At 38.8% G+C, this 25,985-nt stretch overlaps 1 protein-coding gene across 3 annotated transcripts in view; it reads right to left on the bottom strand.

Annotated features, from left to right (window-relative positions):
- The window catches only part of NFKB1 (nuclear factor kappa B subunit 1), a 113,504-nt gene extending 89,651 nt beyond the window's left edge, over nt 1–23,853 (bottom strand). For 2 of the 3 annotated variants that reach the window (XM_078069011.1, XM_036095802.2), the window contains exon 1: nt 23,335–23,853. The gene's annotated coding sequence lies outside the window, so the exon portion shown is untranslated. The remainder of the gene's footprint in view (nt 1–23,334) is intronic. The other variant, XM_078069012.1, reaches the window with a different exon arrangement.
- Between the last annotated feature and the right edge of the window lie 2,132 nt (nt 23,854–25,985).

Below are 25,985 nucleotides of genomic sequence, written 5' to 3'. Positions count from 1 at the left end.
TATTCCAGTAAGACCAAACATAATCCTTTTTAAAAGATCTTAGGAGGGGGGACATCAACCTTAGAAGAGAAGTTCCTTTTTGAAATCGAAATCTACCAGCAGGAAAATTGCACAATCAAAGAATTACCACGTATGTACAATCCAAAACCATGGCAAGCTCACAACAGTGTCCTGGAGTCTGGTGCAACCAATCTTCATCCTCTGTATAAAAATCATACATACTGAAATTCTCAGAGGTCATTTCTATTTGTCACCATCTAGACTTCAAGGATTTAGTCTTAGCTCTGTGTGTAGATTACTTTCCAACCTTTCATGAATTCTGTGATGGTGCTAGAACCGTGTCCAAGCTTTCTACCCACGTCTAGAGTTGAAAAGCTCAGAGAGGGTCCTCCTGCTGTCAGAGGGGCCTGGTCAGTGATTTGTGCAGCACTGGGGGGACAACTACGGTGTGCCATGCTCTGCCCTCCAGTGCGTTCCACTGCAGTAAGTCATTTCCTACCCTCGTCCAAGTGGTAGAGAAGGACGCTTGGGTGGCTCAGTCGGTTAAGTGTCGGACTCCTGATTTTGGCTCAGGTCATGGTCTGGGGGTCCTGAGATCGAGCCCTGCGTTAGGCTCCACGCTCACAGCGGAATCTGCTTAAGATTCTCTCTCTCCCTCTACCTCTGCCCCTCCCCTCATTCGCATGCACGCTCACAGGCTCTCTCTCTAAAATAAATAAATAAATCTTTAAAAAAAACAAAGTGGTAGAGAAAGACTGTAAGAGTGCTTATTATCAAGGCTACAGTCTCAAGATTTAATCAACCCCAGCCAGATATTAATGTACTGCAGGCCTTAGCAATCTTCTATTACCCAGAGGCCCTGAGAAAAGTGAGAAACCACATGGCCAGATAAAAACAGTATCTAAAAATCACATATCATTTTGGATTTACTTACTTAAGAAATATCCTTATCATTACTTTACATACAGGCTGATTTTATTTAAACTTACCTAGATCAAATTTTAGATCTATTTATGTGAAAGATTAAAGGACAAAAAAAGGCTGAAAGCAATTAATTCCTGAAATAAATTTTTCTTTCATTTTTTACTAAAATATAGTTGACACATGATTTTACATTAATTTCAGGTATACAACATTCCTGAGACAAGCTTTTTGTTTTTTGTTTTTTTTTTCCATGAAGTCTATAAAGCACCTGGGACTCGGGCTGAGGATGTTAACTGTATGCCAAAATCTGTACTCTCCTTTTGCACGGTAATAGTTGTAGCTGGAAATGTGACTGCTCAGCTAGACTATACCCCACACTTCCTTAGAATGAGGGATGGCCACTTGATGAAATGCTCACCAGTGGAATGTCAAAACTATCTGTGTGCCACTTGTAGGTCTGGGCTTAAGGCCCTTGACGTGCGTCCTCCATGTTTCTGTTTTGTTTAGTTTTTTTCTCTTTCCTTCTGGATAAAACCTAGACATGAAGAAGACCAAGCTTCTACCACAGAGATGACGATGAGTGGCAGCTAATACTGGTAGTGATGTGAGGGAGAAAGAAATCTCTTTGGTCTTTGACCTAGGGTATTGCTGGGTCTCTCTATTGGATGAATACATCTCCAGTAAGGACAAGATCCTTCAAAGAGGACCCTGGTTTTCAATGACGTCCTCTCCTGCCAGAGCCCTCTGTGCCTGACAAGGAGTGAGCAAGCCTCATGAGGACTGCTAGTGGGATACAGAGCAGTGTCCAACTTCAGCAGAAGGGAAAAAGGTGTGTCCTATAAATAAGAACTTCATGAGGATTTGAAAGAAATATTTGTCTAAAACATAAAACTGCTGAAGATTGACAAATAACTGTAATCAATTAAGGTAAGTAGCTTAAAAAAAAAAAAAAGGGAAAATTGCCCTGATACAGTAAAAAGGAATTAAGTCATTCAAAATTCCAGAGTTCTTCCACTACTTGGGTGTGTGACTCTGGATATACAACGAAACTCACTGTGGCCTTGTTTCCTCATCTGTAAAATGAGAGGTTTTGATGGGATCGACCTCTGACAACAGTAGAACTTTGCTGAGCTTGCAGGAGGTTAGTTGACTAATAAATGCTTATTCAAAGAACAAATCACAGCTCTTTTTGTAAACTTGGATTTTTATATGTACTTAGGTATATATCTATATTAAAGAGTCATCATCATAATTTTCAGTTATTTGAAGAACACTAGTAAAATAGTAAGTGTTACATTGAAATGCAGTGCTAATGCCAGTTGTAATAGTCCATGTGGAAAATCCTTATTCTTAGAACACCCAGGAGTCCAAACTTCCAAGAAAGATATTAAGACCATTTTTTTTTCTTTTTTGCCTTTAGGCTTTCCATTAACGTGGGCTGACCCCCTGAATCCTCTCAAACAATCTTAGCCTATGGTCTTCAAAAGCAGAGGCGAGACTGTTGACTTATTAAATGGACAGAATCCACTGAGCACCTGTTACTTTGAATATATATGTGTACCTGTACGTGCAGCTGTGGATGGCTTCCTGACCTTTGAATATAAAGTGGCCCTCACTTTGATTTTAAAAACTCAACTAAAATTACTCTATTAGAACTGCCACAGGGTTCTTATCATGATCTTTACTGTAGTTAAAATTTTAATGAAGATCTCTAAACTGTAGGCACTGGACAAACTACCCAATTAAACACAGTCCTCCTGCCAACACCCTCTCCATGCTTTTTGCCCAAATGTGTGCCAAAAGATCACTGTTTTAAAAGCCCAACAGCAGCCCAAGAGATACCAGGGTGGTGATTAAAATCTGAACTTTTACAGGCTTTGTAAGGCAGTTAAATTCACCATAAAGAGCTGAGGTAACAGGAACCCTCAGAGTGATGTCAATGTTAATTCATAATTTAAAAATAAAATGTCAAAAGAAACCAAGAATTCTTTGGAAAGGATGAATCACTGAGTAATATTTGCATTAATTGTAAAAGCAAGTTTTATTTCAAAATTCTGAAATACCAACTAAGCCTTTGGAACTGAAGGATTAGGAAAGACCAGGGAAAGCCCCTCCCGCCCCCCTGCTCCCTGAGCCCTTCCTCTCACTTTCCCTTCACACAGTTCTGTGCTTTTGAGGAAGGACCTTGAAACAGAGAGGAAGATACTGCGTTGACTAGTGAGAAGATGGGCGTAAGCTCTGCATCTCTCTCCTCCAATGGTGAGGTTTTCAGGAAAATGTTCACACCGTGGAAAGAGAAATAGAAAATGTAGCTAGCTAACAATAAAAATAGCTTCCCCAGCGAATTGTTTGTGTTTCTCACATGAGAGGCATAATGTTATAACTGGCTAAGTTCTAAATACGTGACGAGTTCTATATGAAATGCCTAATGGATTCTTTTCTGCACATCTGTGACAATCGCACCACTGACCTCAAAGGCCAGCACAAAGAGTTCTTAGTGAAGGCAGCAAGACCAAGCCCACTTCCCTCCTTATAAGTGGAGGAATTTTCTAGGATCAGATATACTCACATTTTTTGAGCAGGGCCCACTGTAAGGAAACATACTCTTTTTGTTCTATTAGATTTCACTAAAAAGAAAAACAACAAACTTTTCAAACCCCCTAATGGGTGACAATCTGCAGTTAGAAAAACAGAATTTTAGGTGCCATTCAGAGGACACAGTTGGGAATCAGAGAGATAAAGTGTCTCTATTTTCAAGATTATAATCAGCTATAACAGAAACCACTTAGGTGTAATTTTAATACCTCATCCTGGATAGCAGTGAGGATGAAATTATAGGAAAGACAGTGACTTTTCACCATTTCTGTGTTGAATGATAAATTGATATAGATAAAGGCTATTTATCTAGACAGAGGAATTTTTTTTTTTTAAAGACTTTATTTATTCATTTGAGACACAGAGATACAGAGAGAGAGAGCATGAGCAGGGAGAGAGGCAGAGGGAGAAGGAGAAGCAGGCTCCCCGCTGAGCCAGGAGCCCAATGTGGGGCTCGATCCCAGGACCCTGGGATCATGACCTGAGCCGAAGGCAGATGCTTAACCACCTGAGCCACCCAGGCACCCCTAGACAGAGGAATTTTTTTTATTGACTTTTTTTATTGTTATATTAATCACCATACATTACATCATCAGTTTTTGATGTAGTGTTCCATGATTCATTGTCTGTGCATAACACCCAGTACTCCATGCAGAACGTGCCCTCTTTAATACCCATCACCAGGTTAACCCATCCTCCCACCCCCCCTCCCCTCTAGAACCCTCAGTTTGTTTTTCAGAGTCCATCGTCTCTCATGGTTTGTCTCCCCCTCCGATTTCCCCCCCTTCATTCTTCCCCTCCTACTATCTTCTTTTTTTTTTCTTAACATATACTGCATTATTTGTTTCAGAGGTACAGATCTGTGATTCAACAGTCTTGCACAATTCACCAGCGCTCACCATAGCACATACCCTCCCCAATGTCTATCACCCAGCCACCCCATCCCTCCCACCCCACCCCCCACTCCAGCAACCTTCAGTTTGTTTCCTGAGATTAAGAATTCCTCATATCAGTGAGGTCATATGATACATGTCTTTCTCTGATTGACTTATTTCACTCAGCATAACACCCTCCAGTTCCATCCACATCGTTGCAAATGGCAAGATCTCATTCCTTTTGATGGCTGCATAATATTCCATTGTATATATATATACCACATCTTCTTTATCCTTCATCTGTCGATGGACATCTTGGCTCTTTCCACAGTTTGGCTATTGTGAACATTGCTGCTATAAACATCAGGGTGCACATACCCTTCGGATCCCTACATTTGTATCTTTGGGGTAAATACCCAGTAGTGCAATTGCTGGATCATATGGTAGCTCTATTTTCAACTTTTTGAGGAACCTCCATACTGTTTTCCAGAGTGGCTGCACCAGCTTGCATTCCCACCAACAGTGTAGGAGGGTTCCCCTTTCTCTGCATCTCTGCCAACATCTGTTGTTTCCTGACTTGTTATTTTTAGCCATTCTGACTGGTGTGAGGTGGTATCTCATTGAGGTTTTGATTTGGATTTCCCTGATGCCGAGCAATGTTGAGCACTTTTTCATGTGTCTGTTGGCCACTTGGATGTCTTCTTTGGAAAAATTAGACAGAGGAATTACTTAGAGGAAGTGTACTGTAAGGTATACAAACATGTGTACTACACATAATGGGAAACATTCAACTGAGATTATCTTTTGACTCTGCAATTCCACTTCCAGAAATTTGTACTAAAGAATTATATGAGCATATGTGCAAAAATATTAGTACAAGGATATGCACTGCCGCAAAAAACTGGAAACAATCTAAATGTCCTTTGATAGCAGATTGCTTAATTATAATTAGGCTACACTCATACCTTATATATTATGTAGCTGTTAAAAATAATATTTGGATCCATATATAGTGACATGGAGATTATTACTCCTTAAGTTATCCATTCCTATGTTGTAATCTTCTAACTCATTTATGTAATTAGAAATATATGTTTTTAAGAAAAAAGAGAAAAACACTATGCTGAACTTAAAGTTTAAGCTTAAACTTAAAGTTTAACTCCAACATCTTTAACAATTAATGACACAGTGAATCACACATGAAGTATGAATGAGTGAACAATTTCTAAGCACTACTGGAATCCTCTTCAAATAAATATAATAGAAAAAATTTAACTTTAAAGGGGCTATTTATTTATATCTTTCTTCTGATATATCGGTTTAGTGATGATGAAAGAAATGTTAATGGTGGGTTTACTTTTCTCAAAATAGCTCTATTAAAGAAGTTTTTGAAAAAAAATCAGTATTTGTAATCTACCACATTTTAGATTTGTATACTCATTTTCCATGCTTTCCACACCTCCAACCATTTTCAGTTCCTTAATGCTTTATTTGGATGCAATGCTACCAATGTGACCAACATAGAAAATAGCTCCCTCAGAAGTACAAATACATCACAGTTGGAGCTGGTACAAGGTCCCTGTTCACAGTGGAATGCCAATCTAGTCGAGATGGCAGACACATATACAACCTTCAATTGTTAACTCATGCAAAGCTTATTAGCATAGTCAGTGGCACATAGTAAATGTTAAGCATCTTGTTAGAGCGTAACAAATTTGTTTATGTTAGATTATGGGAAAAGTAATAGAGACAGTAAGGGTTTTAGGCATTCTGAGAACAATCAAGTATTTTTCTTTCCTATCCTACATGTATGGATACACTGCCACATTCCCTCTTTCTCTCTATCCTTATTACTCTTGAATAAAATGTCTGCATATTTTGCCACTAGGGACATTTGGCAACGTCTGGAGACATTTTTAGCTGTCATGCTGGTGGATAGTCCTACTGGCATCTAGTGTGTAGAGGTTAGGGATGCTGCTAAACATCCTATAACGCACAGGAGAACCCTTTACAATGAAGAAATATCTGACCCCAAGTGGCGTTACTGACAAAGAGAAACCCTGATGAATGCCATCATATGACAGTACTTTGCTTCACATGTATAAAGAACTAAACTTATTGATTACTTCTCATGAATCAGGAATTATAGCTAGTGCTTCGTGTATTTCACTTATTTTTCACAATATTCCTGAGAAATATGGTCCTGGAGGAGAAAACTGAGGTTTACAGAGAGTAAGTGCTTTGCTGAGGTTGACAGAGTAATGCTAGCTAATCTGACTTCACAGACTCTGGTTCGTTCATTTACCTAAGTGGCAGATATGATTTTTTTCCTTGACATACAATTTTATTCATTTTCATCCAGCATCTTTGCTCCTGGTCTCCTGCATGTTCAGGTTGGAGCTAGTCTACCCAGATCATAGCCTGAAAACCCGAATAGGACTGTGACAACGCACTCAAGTCAGTTCTTCCTGAGACAGTCAAATGTGGTGAATATACAAAACAACAATAACTCCAGCAATAGTTTTGGATATCTCCTTTGTTCAATTACAAAGGATAGAAGGAGAATCAAGAGACTCTCTAAAATACGTCCATAGAAAACACCATACTCACTAATGGTATAATAAAAGTATGTATATCTTTAAAACTAAGGTACATTGAAATATTCCTTGAATGCATTCCTCCCTTCATTAATTTAGTAATTCATTAAAAAAAATACTTAGCCTTCCTATGTGTCAGTTACCAAAGACAGCAAAGTATACAAGCGTGTATTCCCAGGGCCCACAGCTGTGGTCGACTGAAAGCAATGACCAAACGTTCTTTGCAACCCCACCCAACAAAAGATAAAATCTATTTCTCCTCCATCCCTTGAATCTTGGCAGGCCTGTAACTGCTCTGACCAACAGAATGAGACAGAAGTGTGAGTTTAAAACACCAGCTTGAAGAGGCCTTGCAATAGCCATTCTTGCTCTTTTGGAACACTGCTGCCATGTGAACAAGCCTGAGCTAGCCCACTGGAGAATGAGAGATCCTGTGGAGCAGAGAGGTCCTACTGGACGCCCCCCTAAACCAGACAGCATCAGATGAGCAACCACAAGACTTCAGAGATCAGCAGAGCCAGCCCAGACCAGATGACCTAGAGAGTCCACCAAATTGAGGGAAATAACAAATGTTTGTGTTTTAATTAGCTTTGTGGTAATTTTTTACACAGCGAAAGCTAACTAATGCAATAGTTTAGTAAGTACGAAGACAGAGAGGCAAAAGCAATGCAACATGGTAAGGGTCACGGGAAATGGAGGGTGTGTAGGGCATGGGTTATTTATCTTGGTAATTCAGTAATTACATTTTCTTTGTTAGGGTCCTATTCAGAACCCACTCCCCACCCCCCACACTTTGTACTCATTTTTACTGTATTTGCTTATTCAGTTCCTCATAAAACAAACGAAACAAGTACATTACCCAAAAATACTGTAATGTAAACAGAAATAAAATTAGTACTATAAAGCCTTCAAAATGTAAGTATTAATACAGTGTTATTAGCTTTAAGCACTGATACCATTAAAAAACAATTTATAAAGCTTTTAATACTTTCAACTCTCTAATATCTAAAATCAAATTAATCATTCCTGCTGCAATGGCTCTGTTCTTGACTTCCCAATTTCTGCCAATATATCACTGTCTCGGGTACTCAGGGTCAAAAGTTCAGTCACCTTTTTCTCCTTTCCCTCTCCTTATCTCACACATACTCAGTCAATAACCAATTTCTGCTGATTTCTTCCTTGTATTATTTCTTGTGTCTGTCCCCCCCCCTTTCCATTCCCACTGCTGTACCCTAGTTGAACTTTCACTGCCTCACGTTTGAATGACAGTAGTAGCCTCCCTACTATTCTCCCTTATAAGGTCAAAAGCCCTCAACCACTCAGATTATATTATTACATTAAATCATATTATAAACATCATCTATTACTATGTCCTAACCAAAACCCTTTATTACAGACAGACTGATCATGCAAAAATGCCTTGCTCATTTCCACCTTGTGTTTTGTTCATGGTAGCCTTGCATTCTGAAATGCCATCTTTCTTACTTACATATTACCTACTCCTCAAGCCTCTACTCAAATCTGACCTCTGCCCAGAAACCCTGTATTTCCTCTGTAACCTACAGCTATGCAGCCCACCCAAAGGCTATAACCCTTAGGTGTACTGGTGATTTTACACTTGACAACATAATGGTCTACTACAATTTAACTTTATATATTTACCATCTTCTTAAGTGGATAAAATGCCTAAAAAGTAGATATAAGAGCTTCGCTTCTTTTTATCACCAAATTAGTAAATACTAAGGACTTAAAAATTGATATTATATTAATAGCAGGAAGCACTGCAATTTCAGATTTGTCAAAATGCGGACTCCTGGTTTCAGTCATGACAGGGTAATGGTTATTGAACTTGCCCAACTCAACTGTAAAACTATACCAATAATTGAAACAATAATGGAAGACACTGGACATGGAAACACTTGAGGTGAGCTCTAGTTCACTTTTTGACTGAGAGTATGTTCCAAACCACGACACAAGGAAGTAAGAGTCCAAACAGAGAACAGCAATCTCACTGGGCAGGGTATCAGAAATGAGGAATTTACACAGACAAAAAGGCTCAGAAATCTGCATAGGGGTCACTTCTGGTTAATGAATACATACTAAGCTGTACTAGTAGTGCAGGACAAGTCTACTAGAAAAACGGCTGCCGGGGATCTGAGAGCTGAATGGAGATTCCAGAAGTTTTGGGAACCTATGAGAAACACTGAAGTTCCAATCATCCAGGGTAAAGAGACATCACTCAATAATCTAAGCATTCAGCTATGACCCCAGAAAGACCATGCTATTGAAATAAGGGAAATACCCTAGAATAAAGACTACTCTAAGCCCAACTTTATAAAACCAGGTGATTCACCAGTAAATTTATTGCCTATTACAACAGAACTCAACACTCTTTAAAGGAAGACAAAAATACATCCTCTCTACAATGTAGTACCCACAATGTACAACAAAAAGGACAAAACATGCAAAGAAGTAGGAAAACATGACTCAAAAGAAAATAATGACACAAATTATGGAACTGGCAACCAATGACTTTAAAACTGTTAATAGCAATATGTCCAGGTGCGCCTGGGTGGCTCAGTCATTAAGCGTCTGCCTTCGGCTCAGGACATGATCCCAGGGTCCTGGGATCGAGCCCTGCATCAGGCTCCCTGCTCGGCGGGAAGCCTGCTTCTCCCTCTCTCTCTCCCCCTGCTTGTGTTCCTTCTCTCGCTGTGTCTCTGTCAAATAAATAAATAAAATCTTTAAAAAAAAATAGCAGTATGTCCAAGAATATAAAGGAAAAGATGAACATAATAAATGGATAGGGAATCTTGGAAGAGAAATGGAAATAAAAAAGAAAAAGAACCAATGGAAAATTCTACATCAAAATGGGATTTTATTAGGTGACCTGATCAGCATATTGAACACTAGAAGAAAGGATCAATAAGCTTGAATATCAGTCAATAAAATCTATCTAAACTGAAGCAGAGAGAAAAAAGGCAGAAAGAAATTAAGACACCTTTAATGACCTATGAGATGGTATCAGGTGGTCTTAAACATATGTGTCATTTAGAGCCCTAGAAAGAGAGAGAAGAAAAAATATTTGAAGAAATAATGGCCAAGAATTTTCCAAATTTGGTTTAAAAAAAAAATCAACCCATAGATCCAAGAATCTCAAAGATCCCCATGTTGGATAAAGACAAAACCATGCATAGTCACATCACAACCAAATTGATAAAAATTAATGCTAAAGAAAACAATCCTAAAAACATCCAGGGACAAGGGGGGATAATGGTAAGTATGATGGCTGACTTATCAGAAACAATGATGAAAATACTGAAAGAAAAAAAGATAAGCGTACAGTTCTCTACTCAGCAAAAATAACCTTTACAAATTAAGGTGAAACTGACATTTTTCAAATAAACAAGAGCTGAGAGAATTCATCCCTAGCAGGCCCGCAGCCTGTTAAAGAAAGTTCTTCATGCTGAAGGGAAATGATACTGGATAGAAATTTGGATCTACATGAAAGAATGAAAAACGCCAAAGATGATGAAAATGTGGGTAAATATAAGACTTTTCTCTTGTGTGCTATTAAAAAAAATACAATATATTTTGGGGTTTATAACATATGTAGAAGTAAAATGTGTAACAAAAATAGCACAGAGGAAGGGAAAAGGACAAGTAGAAGTATACCACTGTCAAGTTCTTATATATGAAATGTTACAGTATGAACTTGTGGTAGACTCAAGGATGCATATTGTAATCCCTAAAGTAAACAGTTTAAAATATAGGCAATGAAGGAGATGAAATGGAATTTAAAAAATAAACTTATTCAAAAGATGGCAGGAAGGGAGGGAAACAATAGATAAAGAACAGATGGCACAAGTAGATAATAATTACCAAGATGGTACCTTAAGCCCAATGATATCAATAATTATAATCAATGGAAATGGACTAAACAGGCCAAAAGAAGGTAGAGATGGTCAGCGTGGACAAAAAAAGCAAGACCCAAGTATATGCTTTTCATAGAAATTGTTAAAAATTAAATATTAAAGACTCAAGTAGTTTAAAAGTATCAGGATGGAAAGTTATGACAGTTAAACCATGGAAATACTAAATATAAAAAAGCATGTTATACTAAAATATCAGATACAGTAGACTTCAAGAGAAGAAATATTACCAGGGGCAAAGAGAACCATTTCTTAAGAATAAAAGGGTCAATTCATCACAGAGAAATAATGATCTTAATGTGTATGCACGTATTAAGAGAGCTTCAAAATACAAGAAGCAAACGTGGCAGAACTAAAGGAAGAAATGGAAATATCTACAATTATAGTTAACATTTTTAACACTCCTCTCTCAGTAATTGATGAAAGCAAATCAACAGAACATCAGTAAAGATATAGAAAATGTAGGAACAACATCATTAATAAAACTAAGTGCATGTATAGAACACTCCAATGACTGTGGAAGACACAAGTGCATGTGGAACATTCACCAAGACAGACTGTAGGCTGGACCATAAAACAAATCTCAATAAATTTCAAAGAAGTGAAAGCATACAGATATGTTATCTAAACACAATAAAATTAAATTCGAAACCAGTAACAGAAAGATACCTAGAAAATCCTCAAATACATATAATTAAGTCAAGATGTTACACTGGGAAGGGAGAGAAGTACCTCTTAGAATCAATAAAACATAGTAAATATAACTTCTTTTCCCTGTGTGAGAGAAGCATATAAATTCTTGCTGTATCATGTCCACTGTACCCATGGAGGACAGAGATTTTCTGAGAAAGATCAGAATGCATTCTAATATGTTCCATAAGTATCAATCTTTGCCCATGATTGTTTTCTTAATCATAAATGATTGAAATTTATAAGGTCAAAAAGATGTTCTGGACATTTTCTAATATTATAATTAAGGGTGATATATATTAAATGGCAGATTCCATTCTAAGTAAAATTTATTTTTGTTAATATATAGTAGGAAGAAAATGATGAATCTAAATCTGTAGAGCTAGAGAAGTTCTCTAAAGATTACAGTAAATTAGATAAAACCTTAACATGTTACAACTGAATTCACTCATGAGATATTGTTGTCTTCCATTTCCACATAAAAACCAATTCAATACATTTACTCAAAGTTTGAGGTCTTTCATTCAGGTGGCATCAGAAAGGGATTTGATTTACTACAGGTTTCTTCTCTAAAAATAAGAGTATGATGGTGGGGGTAGCAGGTGAAGGATGAATAGGTGGAACACAGAGGACTTTTAGGGCAGTGAAAATACTCTTGTATGATACCGTAATGATGGATACATGTCCTTGTATATTTGTCCAAACCCAAAGAATGCACACCACCAAGAAGGAACCATACACAAACTATGGACTTTGGGTGCTTATAATGTGTCAATGTAGTTTCATCAACTGTAACGAATGTACCACTCTGATGAGAGATGCTGATAATGGGGAGACTATGCATATACAGGGGCAGGGGTGTACGGGAAATCTCTGTACCTTACCCTCAATTTTGTTGTGAACCTTAAACTGCTGTAAAAAAAATTAAGACTTAATTAAAAAAATGTAGTACAACCAAATTTTAATTTCATGTCTGGCCTTTGTCTTGAGCACCATTTTGGAGTATTTGTATTGTCAGACTGAAGAGGAAGTAGACCTCAAGAATTATGAATTAGAGATTAATATTATTTTGATCAGATACAGAGAAAACAATCAAGTTCTCTTAAATTTGAGTATGACAACTTCAGTTGGATTTTCATTTTTATTTATCCTCACATATCTATAAAAGTATATCCTTTATGTTTTAAATGAAAAGAATTAATCATGTGAACCAGCAATACTTGCTTGGTTCTATGGATATGGTGACAATCACTCTGGAGGGAGAAAAGGGTTTCCTTGAAGAAATAAGAACAACAGTGACCTTCCAATTACACAAACACACAAATGATGATTTGTAAGCATCAAAATCAGGCCTTATACAGGGAACTTTCAGTCCTTAAATCTAGTTATAAAGGCATTTCCACATTGACCACTCACATAAATCCTTCAATTTATGCAGATGTCAATCTCTAAAGGAAGAAAAAAGTGAACTACATTCTCTCCCACGTCTGATAAGGTCTGATGTGAATACTTCTTTCTCCCATATCTCTTTGTCAGTGACCTCGACTGCTGGGCAATAAACAAAATATTTACTCAAACTCGTAAATGACAAATTAATATGAAAATGTGATTTGTTTTTTATTTTTACAAATTATATTTTGTTTAGTGATTAAAGTCTCAAATGAACTCATCTTAGGGCTTTTAATCATAGCACAGTTCCTCCTTGTGTGAAGCTCATTTTTAGCACCTTGGAGTAATGAATTCATTCAGTTAATTCGCAATTGCATGTGGATGAATTTATCTGTGGACTCATGGAATCAACATGCATATAATCCAAAAGTCATTAGTGAAAACTTTTTTTTTTAAGATTTTATTTATTTATTTGACAGAGAAAGAGAGAGAGCGTGCGTACAAGCAGGGGGAGCACGACAGGGAGAAGCAGGCTTCTCATGCGGGGCTCAATCCCAGGACCCTGAGATCATGACCTGAGCGGGAGGCAGACGCCCAACCGACTGAGCCACCCAGGTGCTCCATTACTGAAACTTTTTAAATGAGAGTGAAGGGTAGGTGTCCTGACCATGAAGGGGCAGAAATAGGGCTTTTGGGGTGCTGGTAATGTTCTTTCTAGAGCACCACCTAAGTTAAGTGTATTCACTTTGAGGTAAATCATTAAAGCTGTACTCTTATGATTAATGCAATCTTTTAGTTACGTGATTCTTCAATTTTTAAAAGGCTAATGTAAAGAGAAAATTTTTAAAACTGAAAACATTACATGATCTAAGCTCCATGAAATCATGGATTTCTGTCTTGTTCAGTATTCCCAGTTCCTAGAACCTGGCACATGGAAAGGACCCAACATATATTCAAATGAATTAATGGTTAAAAAAGATATCCTACTATGCAAAGGTAGAAGAGCTTCTACAAAAAAGCAAAGATTCCCCTACCCCACCTCTCGTCATCTCCAGTCCTGCTTTTCAGAGTGACTGACTTTTTAACACTCTTAACTTTCTCTTTTTGATTTTCCTGGGGGTTCTTTTCGTATCTCCAAATACTATGTTTATATCTTTTTTCTTAATTTGTCGATTTTAGACATTATGTTCTTGTTCTGACACATGAGGATTGAGCTTACATTACTACCACTTCCCTTTTTTCCTCCTCCAACTATAGTTATAATTAAGGAGAACTTGAACCCAGTTAGAGTTAAAATATTGTATTTTATATTCAATTTCTGTATCAAGCGTGTCTTCAATTTCTTTGGAGAAATATGAATGTAAATATATAGTGGAGATTAATAACAAAAAGATGCAACCCCAGAAACACCTGATGTCACAAAGAAACTAGACTGACTATAAATGATAACTCATAATCCAAAAATGAACAGTTCCTCATATTATCATAATGACAGTCAAGAATTGTCTTTGTACCTTCTCACACACATTTTCCTTAACGTGACCTTGCTCAATAGAGCAAGAAAATCTGAAGTCTTCCAAATAATATTATATCAAAGAAACAAAGAATTTTAGAAGTAGATGGTCATTTAGTCTAACCCTTTCATTTTTATACAGAGAAAATGAAACCCAGAGAAGTTAATTTGCCCAGAGCCACACAGTTTAATCAATAGCTACCTAGTCAATACTTGCTGACATTCTGTCTAGTTATTTACTTACTCATTTAGCAAACTTACAGGTACTATGCAAAGAAAAAGTAAGATAAAATCCTCACCCTCAACGTATTTTCTGTCTAGAAAACCTAAGAAGTCAAGAGAACATGGATTGCAAGCACATAACTTCATGGAGAGGTCAGGGAGAATGGATAGAGGAGAGCGAGAGAGAAATGACGACGCCAGACCATCCCTGAAGGTTGAGTAGTTGGCGAGGAAGGGAAGGACACTCCTCACACAGGGAGTGCGTATGCAGAGGCATTCAAAGGGAGAACACACAGAGGGTAAGGAACTGAAAACTGATGTGGATGATTTGAGAAATAGGGGATGGGGGAGGAGCAAGGGTGGGAGGTGAGCTGTGCAGGAACGAGCCTGTGAAGACAACAGAGATTCATTTCAGAAATAAAGATTATGACATGATCAGACTTGCGCTTTGGAAAGCTGACCTTTATGTTGGAATGAATGACAGAACTGAAGGAGATAATGAATCAGGAGACAGTGCAAAAACGAAAGTTAGAAATTCAAGGAGGAAGGGACGGATTCTGGAGGAGAGGAGGAGGCTGAATTAATAGAACTTGGGGATTGGAGGAGATAAATGAGAATGCATGAAGAATGGGATCCTAAATTTCTGGCATGGGGAACTTACCAAATGGACCACAGTGGGCTGACACCTGCATGCCTTAATGTGCATGGGGGGTGTGGGAGGGATTGCAATTTGGTGAATGAGGATGACCATAAATTTGGTACCGGCATACTGATGCGGATATCTATGTGAAGATACTTAAGTGGCTCCGCAATAAAATTACTGTTTTTTGTGGCTTGCCTTGAATGACTGGATTCTTCCAGTTTAACAAATACTTAGTAAATATAGCACAACTGTCCCCCCAAAATCATCCATTTATTTCAACACAGGATTGAACTACCTTTGTAAACAACTTGGACTGATTCCTATTTGGCTATTACAGTACACTTTCTAAGAGAAATGGTATACTTTCCCTGACCATCATAAAAAGGAACTTGAGGGTAAATGACTGCTAAGGTAATGTTTTAAAACAGTCAGGGGAACCTGGGTGCTCAGTCGGTTAAGTGTCTGCCTTCGGCTCAGCTCATGATCCCAGGACCCTGGGATCCAGCCCCGCCTCGGGCTCCCTGCTCAGTCTGCTTCTCCTTCTCCCTCTCCCCCTGCTTGCGTTCTCTCCTTCTCAAATAAATAAAATCTTAAAATAAAATAAAATAGTCAGGAAATATTAAAATGTTCTAAGGTGTACTTGTTAAATTTAGTTAAATGCCTAAAATGGGAAATTAGGTAAAGACATGGAGAGAAACCATCAAGATATTTTATCAAATGAATGCTATGTTATGGCATGATAGCAAGGAAATACATTCAATTGTCAAATACCATGCTTTTGATTTTAATTTCCCAGGTGTACTGAGGTTTGCTTAATCACAAGTGACTTCTAAAATGTTTTCAGAATGAGGAGGCAATAGCCATTGTTTTCAATTAATCAAAAATAGGATAATCCACAGTGAAATGCCTATAAAAAAAGTTCTTTCCAATCTCTCTCTTTTCATCATGACTCTCCCCTTCTCATCCATGATACACAGAATTTATCCTTTTCTCTGGAATTCTGATTCACTTTCTAGATTATTTTTCTTGTTCATATTCAAGTCAGTAAGAAAGTTCAAGATCTAATTTTATAGAGGACACTCCCACTAAATCCTTACCTATGCTTTCATTATCCTTGATTTTGACCAGATTTTTAAGACTCATAGATTTAAAACACACACACACACAAATACTTAACTTACCTACCTTACTATATGTTAACTGCATAATAAATGAATGAATTAAATGAATATGGTATGGAATTAGCTATGTTTTTGGTTCATTTTAATCCATCCCCAACAAAATATTTTCCCAGGCTTCCTGGCTGGCTTGAAATTAGCAGTGTGAATACATTTAATAAAATAATCTTTTCTGGGCACTGGGGTGGCTCAGTAGGTTAAGCACCTGACTCTCGATTTTGGCTCAGGTCATGATCTCAGGGTCGTGAGATCCAACCCTGCGACGGGCTCCGTGCTGGGCATGGAGCCTGCTTAAGATTCTCTCTCCCTCTCCCTTTGCCCCTCTGCCCCCCACTCCTTCTATTAAAAACAAAATAATCTTTTCTACTGCCTAGATTTTATATTCAATTTTAATTTTATATAAACTAATGATTTTGTGTATTCCCTTAAGTACTTTCCTGAATATCCAGCAAAACTAAAAACATTAATTTAATTTTTATTCTTAACCTTCTTCATGTTTCTTCCTACTTTAAATTTCTCTGTATAAACAGCCATTCAAACTCCTTCCATCCTTCTATGTCATCTTTATTTTAACTTTATAAGTCATAAAGGTGCTTGTATTATTTAGAGAGCATTATACAAAATGCTATAAATTGTAAGGGATTCTTTTCCTTTGACCTCACCACCAAACCTAGCCTCTGTTTAAAAGAAAAAAACACTGAAGTTTTATAAACCAAGTCTTAATTATCAAATACCAATAAATGCTTAAATCTTAAAAAATAAACCTATACCTAAGTTAAGACCTATTAGACAAAGAAGTTCTTCAAATATCAATAAAACATGAGGAATTCATGTTAAAACCCTCAAAATATAGTCATTCTCTCCATTCCTAAAATTCTTGCCTCGGAAGGCATATTTTCTAAGACAATCAAGTAATTTATTCTCACTATTTGAATGAATTGCAGGCGTGGGCACAGAACCAATAAACAGGTAGACTGGTTAGGGAGTCTGTCATCACTTTTAATTCTTCTTTCATGCTTGATATATGTTAGAATTGATTTCTGGAGATAAAAACTGACTTCTGGAGGGAGAGGTATGTCCTGACATTGAAACAGAGTGTAATATGTTCAGTCTGAATCACATGATAAATAATAACAACAAACAATTTTTTTAAATGACTGCTATTTTGAACAAATTCACTCTAGCAATCAAATTTTTTTAATGTTAAATGCTTTCTATAGAGGTATGCTTAACTATATGCAGGTTTTGTATTTTTTTAGTTCAACTTAGAGAAAAGAAAATCTCACCAACAAATACTCATGTATCAAAAGCCTTAAAACTAAGAAAAATCCATAGCTTTATTTTCCAGTATGAAATGTATGAGCTGGCCATAGATTTTTTACAAATACAGTAAAGAAAAGGGCAACATTATAGTTTTGTGTTTTCGTTTATGTTTCTCTTCATGCCTAGAAGCTGTAGACTGAGCTGATTATGTAATGGAACACAGCAGAATTTATCCTTCTCTGAGACTTCTCGCAGGGAAGCTACCAAAGTACTTGGATTATATTTTATTATTTTAACTAGCAAACACTGCTGTAAGTACTTTTCAACAATGACAGCTTTATAGTGCACTTGTTATATAAGTAAATAGGTAGTTTCTTCCAGTTTGTTGGCAACCATAAAAATGATTATACATAGAAATGATTATACATCACAAATCTTTGTGAACAATTTTTTAAATTTCATTTTTAAAACTTGAATGTATGTAAGTGATTCGAAGAGAGGTCTGTGTCAGCACCAGAATTAAGTGGGCAGCAGAGCAGGGGGGACAGAAATCAGCAATTTCCAATAACATGGTTCTGACTCTCCCTGGGGTCAGGACACCAGGCCTGGGCTGCTGGCATTGGGCTCTTTTCTAGTCTGGATGGCAGATTTCATAAATTGTGTCCACAGAGAACACACGGTTAGCTTTAGCGTTTCAAGGACAGTTTTCCAAAAATGCTACAAGTGAAAAATAATCAACAACACCCTGACGTGAGGAGGTCCTGGGTATTGCAAAATCATTAAAGTGTGAAAGTGGAAAATACAGTATACCTTACTAACTGCCTGCTTGTTCCTGAGGTTTTCCAGCTAATAACTTTTCCCCCTTCATTTTTTATAGGTTTAGGTAAGTAATTCTGGATGGCTTAACATATTTTGGCTTTACTTTTTAATTGATTAATTTAGATAGGCTTTAACAATTTTTGGATTACAAAGCAGCACCTGTAGCATTGTTTCCTTTCTTGGAGATACTACTATTGAAATTACAGTTTCAATGGAGTGCAGGGAAATTCTAGAGTAGACAAAAAGTTACACTTTTTTACTTGCATAGCACCTTTTATCATTTCAATTACTTTATTACCTTGCTTCATAAGTGCCTCTAAAACTTGGAAACTAAAAGCCTTTTTTTCCCATTTCATAAACTCATCTTTCAGAATGAAATGCTTTCCTTTTGAAAGGCATTGGGTACTTTTTAATAAATTCCTTGTTCTAGTAAACTTCATGTGCTCTTTAGGTAAGAATATAATATCTAGGAAGCAAGAGCTAGTTTTTGGTTTCTTTCTTCCCAGAAGGCAAAATAGTGTAATTTTTGTTCCTTGTAGAAAACAGCTGCCCTAATTTTGAACAAACAAAACAAAACTTATGCCATTCCTTCACTCAAAAAATAGTTATTGATGATCTACTAGTACCAACAAGCACAATGCTGAATGTTAGATATGCCTTTGTCAGTATAAATTAGATATGATCTCTTTTCAGCTGGAACTATAGGATTTTGATTCTTTCAGATAGCTCTTTTCCTCTCCTTTCTATTATTTTTAAAAATAATTAGGTTCTTAAAGAATAAGCCATATAGAATCTTTATATTCTTTAAAGCTCCATCAGTCAGAATCTTTTTTTCACCATTTAAGGAAATTGAGTCTATAGTTTAAATTTATTAATATCTTTTGAAAGTATGGGTCAGAATAAAAGCTGGTTATAAGATTTTGGCCTAATGGTAAAATATAAATAAAAAGTAATAAGCCAATTTGTAATGGGGAATTAAGCCTCCATTTCATTATTCTAATTTCAAAAATAGGCAACAAATCAAAGCAGATGAAACTTGTACTACTGATAATTAAATCTATTAGTTACTACAGGAAAATAAGGAGAGAATAATAATTAATTGATTTCTTTTTAAAATTTAAAATACAATGATATTTTTATGATTAATACTCTAAATGTTTTCATTCATAATCTACTCTTGAGGATTCTATCATCTTTAACAAATGACATCTTATACTACTTTTATGTAAAACTGTTAGGCTTTAAATTATTTGTAGTGAGGCAATAAAATATTATTTCACAACTTATTTTCTAAACTATTAGTTGATTTTCAAGGGTAGGTCTATCAACCTCACCCAAAATATGAAAGACAGCACATTAATTTACACCCAGGAATACCCTCTTTAATACAGCAGAGACCAAAGGTCCAAAGCAAGTTTATCATCATGAAAACAATGCTGTTTTTTTCAATAGTGAGACACTAGATACTCATTAATGAAATTTTACAAAGATAAGAGTCTCAGTTATGTTACTCTACTAACTTTACCAAATTATGTGGTTTCAAATATTAATCTTCATTGTTTTAAAAAAAAAAAGTCAAGGAGCCAAACCAACTTGTAGGACTGTGACACAAGTCCAAACACTCCTTCCTAAGGCTGAATGCTTCTAGTTCTTGAAAATCCCCAAGGTCACCTAAGTGACAGGGTCAACTCATAGGGGTATATATGCTTCTGATGGTTTACCTGCTCACCTCTAAGAACATTACAGGGGAGTTCAGGATTTGTGGAAGTTGCAAGAGTGCAAATGAGAATTAATTCCCAGAAAGCAGCACAAATTGCTTCAGTGTGGTTTACCGGTCACCAAGAAGCAGTTGTCAATTAACTCTAATCAGACATAAATGTAGATGTAAGAGTAGAACATTTAAAATTGTCCTACGACACTAAAATTCTTTTCTTCCTTCTCTTCCTCCTTCTGTTCTTACAATATGTAACGATCTTGCCACCTTAGATGATTCATACTATAAACAGAAAACCAATAAAACAATCGCCCTGCTAATTTGCATAGCCATTGATTCTTATGCATCCATTCCTGCTAATGTGATTCCTGTTGAATCTGTAGACTGGGCGAGCATAATCTGAGTATTTCCTCTATTGGTTAAACTATTCTGCATTTCCAGACACACTTTCTATTGCAGCCATCTCTATGCCCAGAAGAACACATCTTCTAAGAAATTCTGAAGAAGAAAAAAATATTTTCACTACTTTATCAAAATCCATATGGAAACTCACATTTTTTTAACTTATTATTTTAAAATGTCAATACTGTTCTTACTTCTCCCAAGTTCAAACTAATTGAAGGTTATGAAGTAACCACTTCCCCCCAGAAGCCAGAACTTTCACCTCTTCAACAGGGGAATACCTCTCATAAATTAGGTAAAAAAGAAAAAAAAAAGATCTTGCTGATTGAATGACAGTCCAAGATTCCTGCAGCCGCCAAGTCTTTATCTAGACCTTCTATCTACCACAATGAGCAATCTGGGAAAATGAAGGTAGTAACTTACTTCACCAATTATCTGGAAGTCTGAAAGTAGTAGTAAAAACCTGCCTAAATATTAGTTTCTTAAACTAGCTTCAGTTTGTTCCAAGGAAGATGACAAGAGAAATAGGAGGAATATGATCACTAAATCTAACATTCTAGCTATTTCAGACTAAGCTTTTTACCAAAGGCAACTCAGTCATCACAGATGAACTTGTTTAAGAGGTAGAAGTAAGAAGGAAGTGTGAAGATCAAAGTAGTGCTTACAAAGGGGAACAACTATTTTTGTATGTATACTCTAGTATTTACTAACTGGGTTTGAAAAACAGGGTGTTTATTCAGCCCATCTGAATGCCAGCTGCGGAACATAAGATCAAATTGAAATTTGAAAACAAAGATAACAGATTTTCAAACCCTAACTGTCAAATCCACCAACACCTAATAGGATTATAATATTTCCTTTAAAAAGTCTTTCAAACAGGTTAGAAGTGATTTACTATTCACAGCGAGCAGTATTTCAGTGCCAGCATTAAATCTACACATAATGAGCCTTTCTTTGTGTTCACATTTGTCCAGTAGGCTGTGGCCCAGGAAGACATTTTATCTAAACAAGCTCCAGAGGGCATTGGGGAGTTGCAGGTATATCAATATGGATGAATAATTTCAGGAGATTTCATGTTTCCATTTATGATATATGTTCAACTCCCCTTAGCAACTTAATTACATAATAAATGTAAAATACTACAGGAAACAAATCTTTGTATTTCCTATCTTCCCAAGCTCATAAGCTCAAAAAATACTTTGCTTTAAATTATGTACATTTCTTTAGTGCATCAAACAGTAAAAGGATTCATCTCTAGAAAGCACAATATTAAAATTAGGAAAACAACATACTTCAGCTAAGAACTTTATTCTAATTAAGAGTCCGTTTTAGTTTTAACAAACACTATGCAATTTAAACTACTCAAGAATATTCTACTGAGATGTTTTGCTAGAAAAATAAGCACTGGACATCTTGATCCCAAGCTTCAGTGTTTACCAAAGATCACCAGTTTATAAAACATTTGTATGCCAGAGTTATTAAATGTTTTAGTAAAACTCTAGTCATGTTCTCAGATTATGGGCTTTATAACAAAATCTTTAAGTTAAATACAGTTACTTAATAAGCTGCAATGCTGAAAAACCCTACTTAACGAAGTCAATGAAAAGGTCTTAAATCTTGGTAATCAAGTACTATATCATCAAGTCCCATTTAGGTGTCAGTATAGACCAATAGATCAGGGCAAACACCTCCACTGTTATCTATTTTTAAAGACCATAAGAAAACTTGTATTGAGGATAGGCTTTGTTTATATCATTATTTTTGTTTTCGAGGTCATGCATGATACACGGTGCTGTTGTCCAAGTGCTTTACATAATCAGTGGCTAAAAAGTGCTCTAAGTAGGTAATTTCTTTTCTCAAATGCCAGGCCCTGTAGGGTCAGTACCAGGCCCTCCTTGATTTTTGAAAACAAAGATACGGATCCTATAGTAGGTGAATACATTACGTCCTGGTTGGTCGGTGTGTGTGTGTGTGTGTGTGTGTGTGTGTGTGAGAGAGAGAGAGAGAGAGAGAGAGAGAGAGAAGTGTTCTTTTTGAAGTAGGAGATGAAGGAATGAGGCTGTTCTACTCAATTTGAGGGAGCTGGGGAGGGCTTTCCCAGTCAAGAGGACTGACATACACTTCTGCTTTCATTTCATGGAACGCCCTTAGGTGAAATCTGGTTCAGCACTGCACCAACCACCTTCCCCTCTCCGAAGCTCACCTCAACCCTCAAGCCACCCGCCAGGAGGGGCTGGGGGTGGGGGTGAACATTAAAAAAAAAAAAAAGTTTGCGAGAGTTCCCTCACAGGTCCCCGTTCCCGCCTGGCATTGGGACGCGAGGAGGAAGGACGGCCCGGGCAGCAGCGGCCCTCTGGCCAACAAGCCCCTGCGAAGTCCAGATGTGCCTTTTGCCCCTCTCTCCAAGCCCATGTGCCTCTCAACTACTGTCAACCTAGTCCTCCGTCCGGTCTAGCCCAGCGGTTAGCGCAGGAATGAGGAAGTCCAAACAGGGCTAGAGGGGGTGCGGGGCGGGTAGGTGGCGGGACTCGGGCCACACGTCCCCGGCGTGGCCCCCACTGGCCGGAGTTCGGCTTACCGTGGTGGCGAGTCCGCGCTCGGCCTCTCTGCGCCTGTGGGCTCCCTTCCCGGGCGGCGCGGGCCTGCGGGCGGCGAAGGAAGAAGCAGCGGCCGGCCGGAGCCGGAGCCGGTCCGGTGCGGGTCGGGTCCGGGCGAGCGGGCGCGCGGTCTCGCCGGGCCAGGCCAGTCAGCGCCGCGCCATGTCCGCAGCGCGGGCGGAGGGAAGCGCAGGGCGCGCGGTGGCCGGGCCGCGGCAGTGCCGCCTTCCCGGCCGCGGCGGCTCCGGCCTGGGCTGCGCTTGGCTCTCGGAGCGGGGCCGGCGGCTGGGCGCAGGCCGAGGGCGGCGGCGGCGGCGGCGGCGAGAGGCCCGATCGACGGGAAGGGCAGGGGAAGCTGTCAGCGCGTCGCCGGGCCGCTCCGGTGGCGAAACCTCCTCTTCCTGCCCCGGCTCGCTGGTGCACTTCTCTCTCTTTCTCTCTCGCTCACTCTCTCACTTCCTGGCTGGAAATTCCCACTGACGTCGAGAGAGAAGACAGACAGACGGACACCCGCGCGCACGCAGCGGGGGCGGGAGGTGGGGTCGCCGCCGGGGGTGGGGGAAGCCCGCACTTCTGGGGGCGCCGTGCGCCCCCGGCCCGGCCTCGCCGCGCAGCTCGGCTCCTGCCCCTCGGGGCCGCTGTGGGACGCAGGACTGGGGGCGCGCTTTCGGTGGCCCGGACTCCCGGGTGCCCAGCGGAGCTCCGGCTCCCCAGCGGGCGCTCCCAAAGCCTCAAGGGCTGGAGCGGACGGGGACGCCCCCCTGGAAGCTTCTGTGGGGCCGAATTGTCCCGGGAGGCAGGCGGCGCGGAGGCGGCGGCTGCGCGGCCGTTGGAGTCTGGCGGTCCAGAGCCCTAAGGACAGGCCCAAGCATCTGGAGGGGATGATGGGGCGGCCTGGAGCCAAGCATGCTGTGTATAAAAAGAAATCTCGTCTATATATTCCTTTTAAGTTGTCTCATTTACACAGATCTCTCCACAGATTAAATTGGGATTGCTATATCATAACTGACTTCTGTCCAGTGGATTCTGAACATCAACTGCTTTTTGGCGAGGTCTTAAATCTCCTGGTCATGACAGTTATTCAGAACTTTCATCTGTAGGGTGTTGTCAGGCCTTTATGATAATTACCGTGGATAGAATTATAGTAATGGTGGTAGCAATAGTTTTTGGTTCACAGCTGATAAAGAGAATACTGATCCAGCGGATGGGAGTTTTTTTCTTTTTTTCTGGAGAGAGCACTATTAGAACCGGCAGGCAGACAGGTCTCCCTGTGACCACCATTCAATAGCTTATGGGCTGCTTTACGTGCCTGGCACCTTGCTAGGCAAGGGCTGGGGATACCTTAGGATAGAATACCTCCCAGAATAAGAAACCTTGAGCTGAAATAGATACTGTAAAGCTCATTATCTCACCACTGGGTTCCGTGACAACTGTGTAAATTTAACTTTAAAAACCCTAATAATCACGCAATCACCACGCGGTGTTGCTATGGCATTTGATTGCGGTTGCAAGTTGGCCATTGTTTTCACGCCCGCTCCCAGCCCCCTTTCCTCCCTCCCTCCCCTCCCCGAGGCAATCACAGGGTTCTCAAAGGAGTGTTTGGCAGGGGTGTAGAGATCCATTTTGACTGGGCTTGGCGCAAGTCTCTGCAATGGCTTTGGAATCAAGCAACAATCTACCTTGAAGCAATTTCATTTAACTCCCAGAGGTTATTTGTACAACTGGAATCCAGGAAATTTTATAAAGATTAAAGACAATGACTTTTTAGAAACCCCATGGCGTTATTTATAAGACATTATTAGAGGGGCGCCTAGGTGGCTCAGTCGTAAAGCGTCTGCCTTCAGCTCAGGTCATGATCCCAGGGTCCTGGGATTGAGCCCTGCATTGGTCTCCTTGCTCAGTGGGGAGTCTGCTTCTCCCTTTCTCTCTGCCCTGAGGGGCCCCGCGCACGCGCACGCGCTCTCTCAAATAAAATATTTTTTTAAATACTTCTATTTAAAAAAGACATTATTAGAAATGTTTTCAACATTATATTTTAGTAGATGAATATATAGTGTACGTAAAATTATTTTTGCCACTCATATGAGTATAAAGAGTGCAAACTTCCATGAAACAAAAAAGTGTTAGGGGAGTAGTTTTCTTTACTGGGCAGATGTGAACATTCACAGAGTGAATGTGGGGTGTGGGGAAGTGGGGGTGGGGTACCCCATTGATGAAAGAATGGAGAGATAGGATTGTTAAAAGAGTAGAGCCATCATGACATATTTTGGGAACAAAAAAGAGTATTATTTAGTAAAATGGATTAAATCAAATTTCAAATTCAAAATTATCCCACAGAATAAACTTAAAATTGAGGATGGGGTGTTAAGCAGATAAATTAGCTTCCTGAGGCTGCCATAACAATTACCAAATAACGGAAAGTTATTCTCTCACAGTTCTAGAGGCCAGAAGTCAGAGATCAAGTTATTGGCATGCTCCCTTTGAAGGCTCTAGAGAAGAATCTTTCTTTGCCTCTTCCTAGCTTCCGGGGGCTCCCACAATCCTTAGTATTCCTTGGCTTTTAGCTGCATCACTCACATATCTGCCTCTGTCTTCACATGGCCTTCTTCTCTGTGTCTCCTCTGTATCCATA

This window comes from Halichoerus grypus, chromosome 3, assembly GCF_964656455.1.
Source record: "Halichoerus grypus chromosome 3, mHalGry1.hap1.1, whole genome shotgun sequence".
Taxonomy (NCBI): domain Eukaryota; kingdom Metazoa; phylum Chordata; class Mammalia; order Carnivora; family Phocidae; genus Halichoerus; species Halichoerus grypus.
This window is presented reverse-complemented; position numbering and strand designations above follow the sequence as displayed.